Raw genomic sequence first — 12,073 nt, 5'->3', positions numbered from 1 at the left:
CAGAAATTAAAATACTTTTTCGGCCCTTTAAGTACCTTTACAATGTATGCAAACTTGTATTCATCCTAAATAAGGGTTCTTCAAGCTTATATAGACTCCTTATGGTGAATTTTTAAGTCAAGCAGCTGCCACTGCTTTTCATATCAATGTACACTCTTGATAAGTTCAGCACTTATAAAGCAATTCTATCTGTCCAATAAATAGCTGATGACTGTGAGTTCATTGCTCACAATTACCTTAGGAGTGTTCTACCTCCCTTGTTAACATTTACTTACTATGTATAAAGACTGCTCTGAAAGTAATGCTTCCTATTTTACTATGTTGGCCCACAGCAGAGGCAGATGTTGATGGTTTTGCAGCAAAGGTTGAGCCTCCCTGTCAGTATTCTGTTACATTTTATTACTGTGTGACAGATGACAACAGAGGGATCAGTTTGACAAAATGGCGTCTGACATGGAAGTGCATATGAAACAAAGTGTGGAATTGAAATCCTCCATGCAGAAATAATTGCACCCATTGACATTCACTGATACTTGCTGAATGTTTATGGAGACCAGTTGGTTGATGTGATCACAGTGGGGAAGTGGGTAATGTGTTTCAGCAGTGGTGACAGCAGCAGTGGATCACCTCTGCTGATTTTTACGAGTGTAGAATGCAGACTCTTGTTTATTGCTGGCAAAAAAAAAAAAAAAAAAAAAAAAAAAAAAAAAAAAAAGCGTAGCTAAAGGTAATGGTAATGACTGTGCTGAGAAACAGTGTTTTGTAGCTGAGAATTTTCTCTGTCAGGTAGTGTAATTGTACTCTTTGTTACAGTTTCCACAAAAACAAAAAGGAGGCATTACTTCCTGAACAGCCTACTTGAAATGGTGTGCTTTAAGATACAGCTTCTTAAAAGTAAACTTACTGTGCTACCATCTCTTGTGTATACATTTTTTTTTTTCTCTGTAGACAACTAAAGACTGTTTACTACCTTCAGATGAATCAACAGTCAATCCCCGCTTTAGAGCTTATGCTGTCCAAGAGGGACTTATAATTTTATCTTAATGGGCAGAAGAGAATGAAGGAAGGGCTATGTTTCTCATTTTATATGCATTAAGGGTTGGATGAAAGCAGGAGTTGCGTAGCATGTAGGGAGCTCATATCTCATAAATGTATATTGATACATATGGTATTATTCAAATCTTTTCATGATGAAGATAGTTCCAAATTTTATTGAATTTCTAAATGAATTCTATCTCTAGATGATGTTGAAATCTCTATCATAATCAGACCAAACTTCCTCTCTTCCTCATACCTAGATCATTTCAAAAGATGTTATCAACAGTGCTTTCTTCCACAATGAAAATATACTTGTGCTAGTAGGAAATATTTCATTTTGTTTTCTCTTCATGATACCACTTAACTTTGACTAGTGTACTTTTTTTTTTTTTCCTAATTTGCTACTAGCAAGGAATAAAACTCTTAATTTCACATACAATTTAAACATTATCTTTTTCATGTGTAGATGTGGAGACCCGCTATCATTTAGAGATTTCCAAGTAGAACATATTATTTGTAAGCACAGTTTGCAAAAGTAATCCTTTATCTCTGGAATGGTGTTTTTTTGAGCTGAAAAGAAGTAAGATGAGGCACTGAAAACTATCTGTTATTAGGAAGTCTGGTGTGCTCTAAATAGACAACGAAGTGTTGTCTGAACATCCATATGCCACTCACTACATGTCCTAGGAGGTGTGTATTTCCTGACTGCTCTGCACAGATCTTGTCCTTCTGTCTCAAAATACTTAAGAGAACTGGAGTAGAGTCAGAGAAGGATGTCTGAAAGTGTAGAACTTCAGTACAGAGAAAATCTTTGGTAGAATAGGACTTAGAATCATAGAATCATAGAATCACCAAGGTTGGAAAAGACCTAAAAGATCATCCAGTCCAACTGTTCACCTATTCCCAATAGCTCCCACTAAACCATGTCCCTCAACACAACATCCAGCCTTTCCTTGAACACCCCCAGGGTTGGTGACTCCACCACCTCCCTGAGCAGTCCATTCCAGTGCCTGACCACCCTTTCTGAAAAGTAATACTTCCTAATGTCCAGCCTGAGTAGCTTGAAACTTACCAAATTGTAAAAGAGATGACAGAGAGGATCTAGGAAAGGACTGTTAAACTGTGAGAATGCTATTATGGATTAAAATTTAAAAGACAGAAATACCACTCATCATGTCCAACAGGTGAGTTAGACACTGTGATATGGAGCTTGACATTCCAGTTTGTTAAACTGTAGTTTCTGCAGGTATATCTGCCGGCATATTGACATATTGACATATAACTGGCTGGTGTGGAACTTGGCTCATTTCATTTCTGCCCATATCTTGCCTAGCTTTGTTAGTGCTGTTCAGTTCCTCACAGCTCTAAATGCTAAAATATATAATCATCTCAAGAAAGCTTAAAATAGAGATTTTCTTTTTCATTCTGCCTCTATCTATCATCTCATTTGTTGAAAATATTGAATAAGATGAAAACTTGTCATAAAATGATTAACTTAATCTTTTCAATCAACAAGTAAATGCTGTTGTAACAGGATATATGTTTCATTTTTAATCACAGTATTTCTTTTAAAGCTTTAATTCATCTTCTGGCACTGCTTTATTCAATATATGTGTATGAGTCATTTCTTCTGCATGGATGGATGTAACAGAATCTGTTGACATGAGACCTTCATTCTTTGCTGGCGAAGTAAATTCCTCACTGGATTCCATGTGATTGAAGGTAAAAGTCACACTTTTCCTTGGTTGCTTTTTTATTTTTCCTCACCAGAATTCTCTCTCTACAGATGGGGTAATTCCCCTAAAGTTTTCTAGTTTAACTAAAGATAAGAATATGCACTGCTAAATTAAAACTGCTGAAAAAAAAATGAAGGATAGGTGCATTGGCAGTAGTTACTTCTGTAAATCAAACAGTCCCAACACTGTGAAAAATGTAAGAATAACAGCAGAATATCTTTTTTTCTCTGACTCTCAATCTGAATTTTGGTCATTTGCTGTGGAGACTAGCTTCAGAGCAGGTAATATTGCACTGGGCAAGGGATCTGGAGTGAAAAAGGCCAACAAAAAAGCTCTTTTTAAGGCTTTTTTGAAGCCAACAGCAGTGCTGCACTTGTGCTGAGGGGCTGGCAGCTTGTGGGCAAGCTGTGGAGCGAGCAGGGGTAGAGCTGGCCCATTAGCAGCATAGTTTAAACACCCTACAAACTGGCCATCACCCCCCCCTTGATGTTGGCACCTGGTGATAGGCTTTAAATAGCCTCGGGGAGAAAAGCACACAGTGTGAGTAACTGTTGTTACTGCTCATTGAGAATGGGGAGGTTACACTGCCCACAAGGTGCTGCATCTGTGGGTGTGTGAGGTGGGTGAAGTGGTAAGGAATGTAAGTGTTGTCCTTCTTTGCCCAGGAAACCGGCTTTCCTCTTGGCAGTCTCTGAGACCAATTGGTCTAAACATGGTCTCCACCAAACAGAGGGCTTATTCCAATAAGACTGTGGCGAACCAGGCAGAGGGCCAGCCCAGAAATGTATATGCTCAAGTCTTTGGCTGCAGAGAGTGTCTGAGCCTGCTGCTGCCCGGGGAGCGTAGAAGGGAGTCCACCTTTGTGAAGTGTGAGCAGTTGGAGATGCTCAGCCTGGTGGTGGAGCTCAAGAAGGAGGTGAAGAGACTAAGTAAGGACCATCAGGGAGTGTGAGTGGGAGACTGACTGGTGGACTTGCTGGCATGCCAGAGGGAAGAGTGCCAGAGAGGTACCCCCAGAAAAGTGGTTGACTCCCTGTCCTGTCACAGTCAGACAGACATGATAGACGAGGAGGGCTGGACAAGAGTCCCAACTCGGTGTCACTGGAGCCCCCCTGCCTGCCTATACTACTTCCCCAGCTCCCACTAAGCAATGAGTTTGAGATGCTGGAAATTAAAGGGGAGGTGAATGGGAAGGAGATGGAGGATCTGCTTAGGAGGGAGCCTTGAGACTGCATCTGTCAGGAAAGAAAGGAAGGTGGTTGTGGTGGGTGACTCCCTTCTCAGAGGAACTGAAGGCCCCATATGCAGGCTGGACCCAAGCCATCAGGAAGTGTGCTACTTTCTTGGGCCCAGGTCACGGACATAACTAGAAAACTCCCAAAGTTGGTTAGGTTCTCTGATTACTTTCCATTACTCATAGTTCAGGTGGGCATGAAATTGCTCAGAGAAGCATGTGAACTATGAAAAGAGATTTCAGGGGTTTAGGGCGTTTAGTTCAAAGCAGGAGCACAAGTGATCTTTTGTTCTATACCTTCAGGGGCAGTGTAGGACATGGAGCAGGCTTGGAAAGCACAAGTAATGAATAATTGGCTCAGAAGCTGGTGTCAAGCCAGAAATTTTGCGTTCTTTGATCATGGGGCAGTTTACTCAGCCCCGGCCTGTTGTCCGTTAATGGAACCCACCTATCTTAAAAGGGCCAATGAATCCTTGTGCAGGAACTAGCAGGGCTCATCAAAAGAGCTTTAAACTAGCTACAACAGGGGAAGGGGACAAAACAGGGCTCAGCAGAGATGAGCCTAGGGGAACAATGCATGGGTTGGGGTGAGGCAGATGACTCAGCTGAAGTGCATCTACACCAATGCATGCAGTATGGTAAACAAGCCGGAAGAGCTGGAAGTGAATGTGCAGCAGGCTTATTATGACCTAGTTGCTATTACCAAAACATGGTGGGACTACTCCCATGACTGGAGTGCTGTGATGGAAGGTTACATGCTTTTCAGAAGGGACATACTGCTCAGCCTGGTGGTGGAGCTCAAGGAGGAGGTAAAGAGACTGAGGACCATCAGGGAGTGTGAGCGGGAGAAGGAAGGAAGGGTGATGTTGTGGCTCTTTATATTAAAGAGTGTTTTGATGTTGAAGAGCTTGAGGTTGGGAATGATAAATTTGAGTGTCTATGAATAAGGATCAGGGGTAAGGCCTGTAGGGGCGACATCTTGGTAGGGGTCTGTTATAGACTGCCTAATCAGGATGAAGAGAAGGACAAGGCATTCTGTGAGCAGCTTGTCGAAGTTGCATGATTGTCAATACTTGATCTCATGAGAGACTTCAACTTCCCTGATATATGTTGGAAATACAATATAGCACAGAGGAAGCAGCCCAAGAGGTTTCTAGAGTGTGTGGAAGATAGCTTCCTTACACAGCTGGTACGAGAGCCTACCAGGGATAGTGCCCTGCTAGACCTGCTCTTCGCTAACAGAGGACTGGTGGGAAATGTGAAGGCTGGGGACTGTCTTGGGCAGAGCAATCATGAAATTGTAGAATTCTCTATTCTTGGAGATGTCAGAAGGGTGACTAGCAAAACTGCTATCTTACACTTTCAGAGGGCAGATTTTGACCTGTTCAGGACACTTGTTGCAGGGGTCCCCTGGGAGTCACTCTGTAAGGGTAAAAAGGTCCAGGAAGTCTGGATGCTCCTCAAGATGGAGGTTTTAAAGGCACAAGAATAGGCTGTTCCTGAATGCTGTAAGGCAAACCATAGGGGAAGAAGACCCAGTTGTGGATGAACTGGGAACTATTGTTGAGATTCTGGAAGAAAAAGAGAGTCAGGTCCTCTGGAAGAAGAGGCAGATTACTTGGGGAGATTAGAAGGAAGTCGCTAAGGTATGCAGGGAGTAAGTTAGGAAGGCAAAAGCCCAACTTGAACTCAAATTGGCCACTGCAGTAAAAGAGAATAAGAAATCCTTTTACAAATATATCAGTGGTAAGAGAAAAGCTAAGCAGAATTTCTTTATTCTTTACTTGATGCAGCAGGAAATGTGACCATTGACAATAAGGACAAGGCTGAGGTCCTCAACGCCCTCTTTACACCTTCCTTAAATATGCTGATTGGTTATCTTCAGGGCACTTTATGCCCTGATCTGGAAGACTGGGATGGTACGCAGAATACACCCCTGTTGATTCAGGTGGAGACCAAGAGCTCATCCTCCATCAGGACTGTCACATGGGACTGGACAAGTTCCTACCTAGGGGGCTGAGGGAGCTGGCGGGGGTGATTGCCGAGTTGCTCTACACTATCTACCAGTGCTCCTGGGTATCTGGAGAGATTCAAGAGGATTGGAGGCATTCCAATGTGACTCCCATATAAAAGATGGGCTGTAAGGAGAATCCGAGGAACTAGAGGCCTGTCAGCCTGACCTTGGTACCAGGGAACGTTATGGAGCAAATTATCTTGGGTGAGATCACAAAGCACATGTGTGGTGTCAAGGGGATCAGGCCCAGCCAGCATGGGTTCATGAAAGGCAAATCGTGCTTAAACAACCTCATCTCCTTCTACAATTGGGTGACCAGACTGGTAGACGAGGAAAGGCTGTTGATGTAGTCTACCTAGACTTCAGCAAAGACTTTGACCCAGTTTCTCACAATATTCTCCTGGGGAAACTGGCTCCCCGTGGCCTAGACAGGTTTATCCTTCTTTGGCTAAGAAACTGGCTATAGGGCAGTGCCCAGCAGGTAATAGTTAATGAATTTAAATCCAGCTGGCGACCCATTGCAAGTGGTGTCCCCCAGCGGTCGTATTGGGGCCATCTTGTTTAATATCTTTATTGATGGACCTAGATGAGGGGATTGGGTGTACCCTCAGTAAGTTTGCAGATGACACCAAGTTGGGAGGAAGTGTCAGTATGCCTGAGGGTAGGAAGGCCCTTCAGAGGGATCTAGATAAGCTGGATCACTGGGCTGAGGTGAATGGGATGAGGTTCAACAAGGCCAAGTGCTGGGTCCTGCACTTTGGCCACAACAATATAGGCTTGGGGATGAGTGGCTGGATGACTGTGAAGAGGAGAGGAACCTTGGGGTGTTGGTTGATGCTTGGCTGAACATGAGCCGACCGTGTGCCCAGGTGGCCAAGAGGGCCAACAGCATCCTGGCTTGCATTAGAAATAGTGTGGCCAGCAGGAGCAAGGAGCTAATCATCCCTCTGTACTCAACACTGGTGAGGCCGCACCTCGAGTACTGTTTTCAGGTTTGGGCACCTCACTACAAGAAAGACATTGAGGTCCTGGATCATGTACAGAGATGGGCAATGAAACTGGTGAGGGGTGTGGAGCACAAGTCTTATGAGGAGTGGCTGAGGGAGCTGGGATTGTTTAGTCTGGAGAAGGGGAGGCTCAGGGGAGACCTTATTGCACTCTGCAACTTCCTGAGGAGAGGTTGTGATGAGGAGGTATTTGGCCTGTTCTCCCAGGCAACAATCATGACCTGAGGAAATGGCCACAAGTCATGCTAGAGGATGTTTAGATATTTAGACATAAGGAAAAATGTTTTCTCTCAGAGAATGTTCAGGCACTGGAGTGGCCTGCCCAGGAGGCGTGGAGTCTCCATCTCTGGCAGTGTTCAAGAGGCATCTGGATGAGGAGCTATGAAATACGGTTCGTATGGTTGCTTGTGGTAGCAAGGGTAATGGATGGTTGGACTAGATGATCTTGTAGGTCTTTTCCAACCTTGTGATTCTATGATTCTAAGTGTTGTAAGAAAACATTATCCACTCATAGCAAACAGGACTTGTCAAATGTGAATATAAACATGAACATATCTTCAAATATCTTCACTGGTATTCTGGAACCATTCTTTGACCTTTAAAAATATGTTCCAACTCAAACAGTTCTGTGATATCTATGATGCTTTCTAATGAGCTTTAGCAGAACTAAATTGGAAAATGGATGAAAAATTATAAGCTGGGACTTGTACATCTATGGCAACTTTAGGAAGTATTGTGTCTATTTTCTTCATGGTGATGATACACTGTCATTATCACACAGTATTAAAGCAATGTTACACATCTCATTTTTGTCACTGACATAAATTTTAGTTACACAGAGATGACTGTGGTGAACAGGCTGGAAATTTTGTTTTCTTCCTACTTCTGGATTCTTATTTATTTCCATTGAAAGTTTGAATAGCTGATGTCTACCATACTTAAGCTAGTTTCCTTTCCTGTGCCATTTCTCTTGTAGCTTGCAGTAGTAGTTCCTGTTATGTACAGCAAATTTTTCCATTTTAAAAATACAATTTCAGCCTGAGATAGAATTTGTTCTAAAATGATAAGACAACATTGATATTTTAAGTTTTCTGCTCTATTTAAGGCAGTTAATTGATGCTGCCAATAGCTCCAATAGAGAGCATTCTAGGTTCCAGTTTTATAAGTTTAGGGAGTTTCCAAACTGTAGTTGTATATTACAAAGGAAAGCAGGACAGTAAAAAGACAGTTGCTGTAGCCAGCAACAACAAGTAAGTTTCCAATTTTTTGGACTTAAGCATCTAGTTAATTTTTTTCCCAGCCAAATGGTTTGGTCCTTTGTTGTTCGAATTCTGAGAAATATAAATAACTGCATGAGAAGTAGGTCATTTAGATAATGTACATTAACAATAGTGCTGACCTAATGTGAGAAAAGTCTAAGAGTATGAAGAAAAGGTATCCAAGTCCAGGACTGAGTGTCTGGGTGAAAAAGATTTTTATTAGCAAAACAAACATAGTCCCACTGTATACTACTTATTTCTCTATTGAAAAATGAGGATAGTAGCTAATTTTAATGACAATAACATGTCTTCATGTGGTGTAAATCTATTATTAATTCCGAATATTGAAACCAGATGAATATTTACTCATATCCTTTTCAAGTGCCCAGAAATGAAATGTCTATAATCACTGCCTCCAGTACAAATAAGTTCTTTAGGCTGTTCCCGTTTCACAACTTAGATGAGTGTTGGTACTCAGGAAGACAAAGTAATAAAAACAGCTCTGGCTTATACATGTTGCTGATGCAGGTGTCATGCAATCTTTATCTCAGCATCTATCCAATTTATATTAACACACCAGATAAAAATAAACACTAGCAAATTAAATAGCAAGTCTAAAATGTTGGCAATATCTAAAGGAGATTATGATACATGACATTGTATTACCTGTCTTTGGATGTTTGGTGAAAATATGAGCTAAACAGTCTATGCTTCAGGCTTTACGTAAAATGCTTATGGTACAAAGCATTTCCCTAACCTGAACTCTCCCTCACTGCTAATACTGTTGACTGTTTAACTCCTCCAGCTGGTTAAGTCAATCCACTTGCTTCTAAGTGGCTTCTGGCACTTTCTGGTATTAGTAAAAAGCAGTTCTTAATTTTAAGCAACCTGGTCTAGTGGGAGATGTCCCTGCCTATAGCTGGGGGTTGGAACTAGGTGATCTTAAAGGTCGCTTCCAACCCAAACCATTCTATGATTCCATGATTTTGCCAAATAAATATATGTTTCCAGGAAGAGTATATAAAACATTACTCAGTAAAAAAAAGTGGTGATGTTTAAAGTAGTCAGACAAAAATATTGTAACTGGGGAAAGATCCTGTATTGTAGGCAACAGTGTAAATATGTTTGAAGTAAGTATATCAGTTATTATTTATTTTCTATCACAATACAATTGGCAGTAACAATCTGAGATCATGAAATGTTAAAAAAGCAACTTTGAAATTGAAAGCATGTTTACTTCATTGTTGCTGTGTATTCGGAATGAAAGCAATACAGTAACTTTAAGCTATGCAATATAATTTGTTAACATCCTCCAAAATCTAGACAGATAACCCTGCTGGTGACCATAATGAGAATTCAAGAAATTTATTTTTCTGAGAAGGACTCAGTCAGAAGTACCAAGGCAAGTGAGGTTTTCAGATGCTGAAGATGTAAACTTTTGGAAAGGAAAATATTTACATGTCATTCTCAGCTGCTCAGGAAAGGGAGTTTTTTGACTGCAAATAATGCAAATATATTTTCTGATTGCATGTCTACAGGAATTCTGAATAGCTCTATCCCACAACATTTTTAAGAATCTAAACAGAGAATTATATATAAGAGCAGCTTTGTTCTTGTTGCAAGAATTAAAGACCAGTTGGAAGAGGAGAATCACAGAATCAAAGAATTGTAGGTGTTGGAAGGGCCCTCTAGAGATCATCAAGTCCTCTGGCAAAGCAGGTTCCCTCCAGCAGGCTGCACAGGTAGGCATCCAGGTGGGTCTTGAATATCTCCAGATAAGGAGAAATCTTATGCAGGTGGAAGTTAAAATGTGAACCTGCAATATATCGTTCCTGACAAAAATTAGGGTAATGATTCAAAGCATAAATCCAATTTTACTTATCCATGGTTACATTTCTGAAATTCTGAATAACTTCTAAGCAAATTATATTTTTTTTCTCAAATCAAAATTAGAAAATTGGCTCACCAAACAATCATCTGAAATTTTTCTTATTAAAGAAATTCTTTCTGGATACTTATGTATGATGTCCATGTATTTAAAAAACAAACAAAATAATCGAAGTTATCAGATCTATGAAGAGTAGGACAAAAAAAAACCCCAACAAAATAAAAACAGTTCCGCACCCCATCAGAAAATCCCACAAAATAGTATCAGTCAAAAAAAATTAAAGTAAAAGATAACTCAATATCCTGGTGCCAGCAAAACTGTTAGTTTGTTAACCCATCTCCCATTCCCTCACAATGAAGCCCACTATCCACCTTCTTTATGAGAATTAGCGAATTGTTCAGTCTTGAAATTAATGCCATCCTTCTCCTGCAACTTTTCACTGTGAAGACAAGAAGTAGCCCCAAACTCTGGCTAGGTATTTCTAATCTTGTCATTCTGAGTTTCCAGATAGGCATGCCTGTTTCCTGCTGTCACATGATATACTGAGTGGATTTTCTATAGACCCTCGTGTCTGTGGTAACTCCAGTCTCACAGTTTTGGGTGAGAAACAGGACAGCTATTCTTGAGCTATATTGAGCCTTAAGGTTCCAGCAGCCCTGCTTATTTATGTGGTCTCAATAAGTGATATAGATTTGCTTTGAAGTTATATCAGAATTTGATAATGGGAGCTGAGGCAACCAGCTATCATTATAGCTAGGAAAAATGACTTTTATCCTAAAACAAGCCAGCCTTCTTGTAATATTACACAAAGATAACAAAAACATTCAGGAAAAAAAAGCCTTGTCCAGATTTTGTAGAAGTTGTATTACAGTAGAAGAAGATGACCTTTCATTTTTGGCTTTCTTTTCTTTTCTCAGCTCTTCCCTGAAGCCATGGTTTGATAGGTCAAATAATTGAGCAGCAGTAATTGCTCAATCACTCATCTGCACTCTTAGACCCATGACGCAACTTCCATTTCCTGAGTACTGACACAGTTGTCTAAGTCCATGATGTGGTCATGGTAATCAACTGGATGATGCTTTCTGGTTTTTTTTTTTTTTTCAGTCAGAGCAGAGGAAAGAGGATTTTTAACTGTGTTTCTGATAGTAAAGTTTAAGCCAGGGAAAATGCATGGGCTGTTTTGTTGAAACTTCTGAGAGAAACACATATGGGCTTCGGTCCAAAATGAGATTCTCATTTTTATTGTGTACTTCTTTTCCTTTGGCTTCTTGGCTATGCTTTACTAGCAATGAAAAATCAAGCTGCTTTTATTTTCAGTGGAACCAGGATTCTACATCAAGTTCAAATCTATAAGAAAGAATACCACCAAACCTTGGAAAAAAACAGTTCACTCAGAAGCCTAAATACTTAAAAATGTATTCAAGAGAGAACAGTGAGACAAACAGAAATTTATGTTCTCATAATAAAATAACCTCATTTACAGAATGCTGAAAAATCAAGATACCTGATAAATAATTATAATTCCAAATATTTGCTACCTCTTGAATAGCAAGCAGAAAAAGACAATATATCACCGGCCTTTCATATATATATATATATATATATATAACAAAACTAAATACAGACCTGCGCAGCTCAGAGATAAAGCACAGAAATATTTTCAGTACAATGTTGAAACACTTCAGTGTATCAAAAGCAAAAATACTGCGAGCCTCTGAAAGCCGGAGGCCATTCCTTCAGATGAGGTGACAGTACTAAAATCAGGTCTGGCTTTCAACCCTGCCTCAAATAATGACAAAAAACAACCAATAGGTCACCTAAAATTCTTTCCAGAACTAAACTGTGGAGATATGCTGTAAATCTACTAAAAAAGTAGGGAATTTTTCTGTTTTATTAC

Source organism: Lagopus muta, chromosome 3 (genome assembly GCF_023343835.1).
Source record: "Lagopus muta isolate bLagMut1 chromosome 3, bLagMut1 primary, whole genome shotgun sequence".
Taxonomy (NCBI): domain Eukaryota; kingdom Metazoa; phylum Chordata; class Aves; order Galliformes; family Phasianidae; genus Lagopus; species Lagopus muta.
This window is presented reverse-complemented; position numbering follows the sequence as displayed.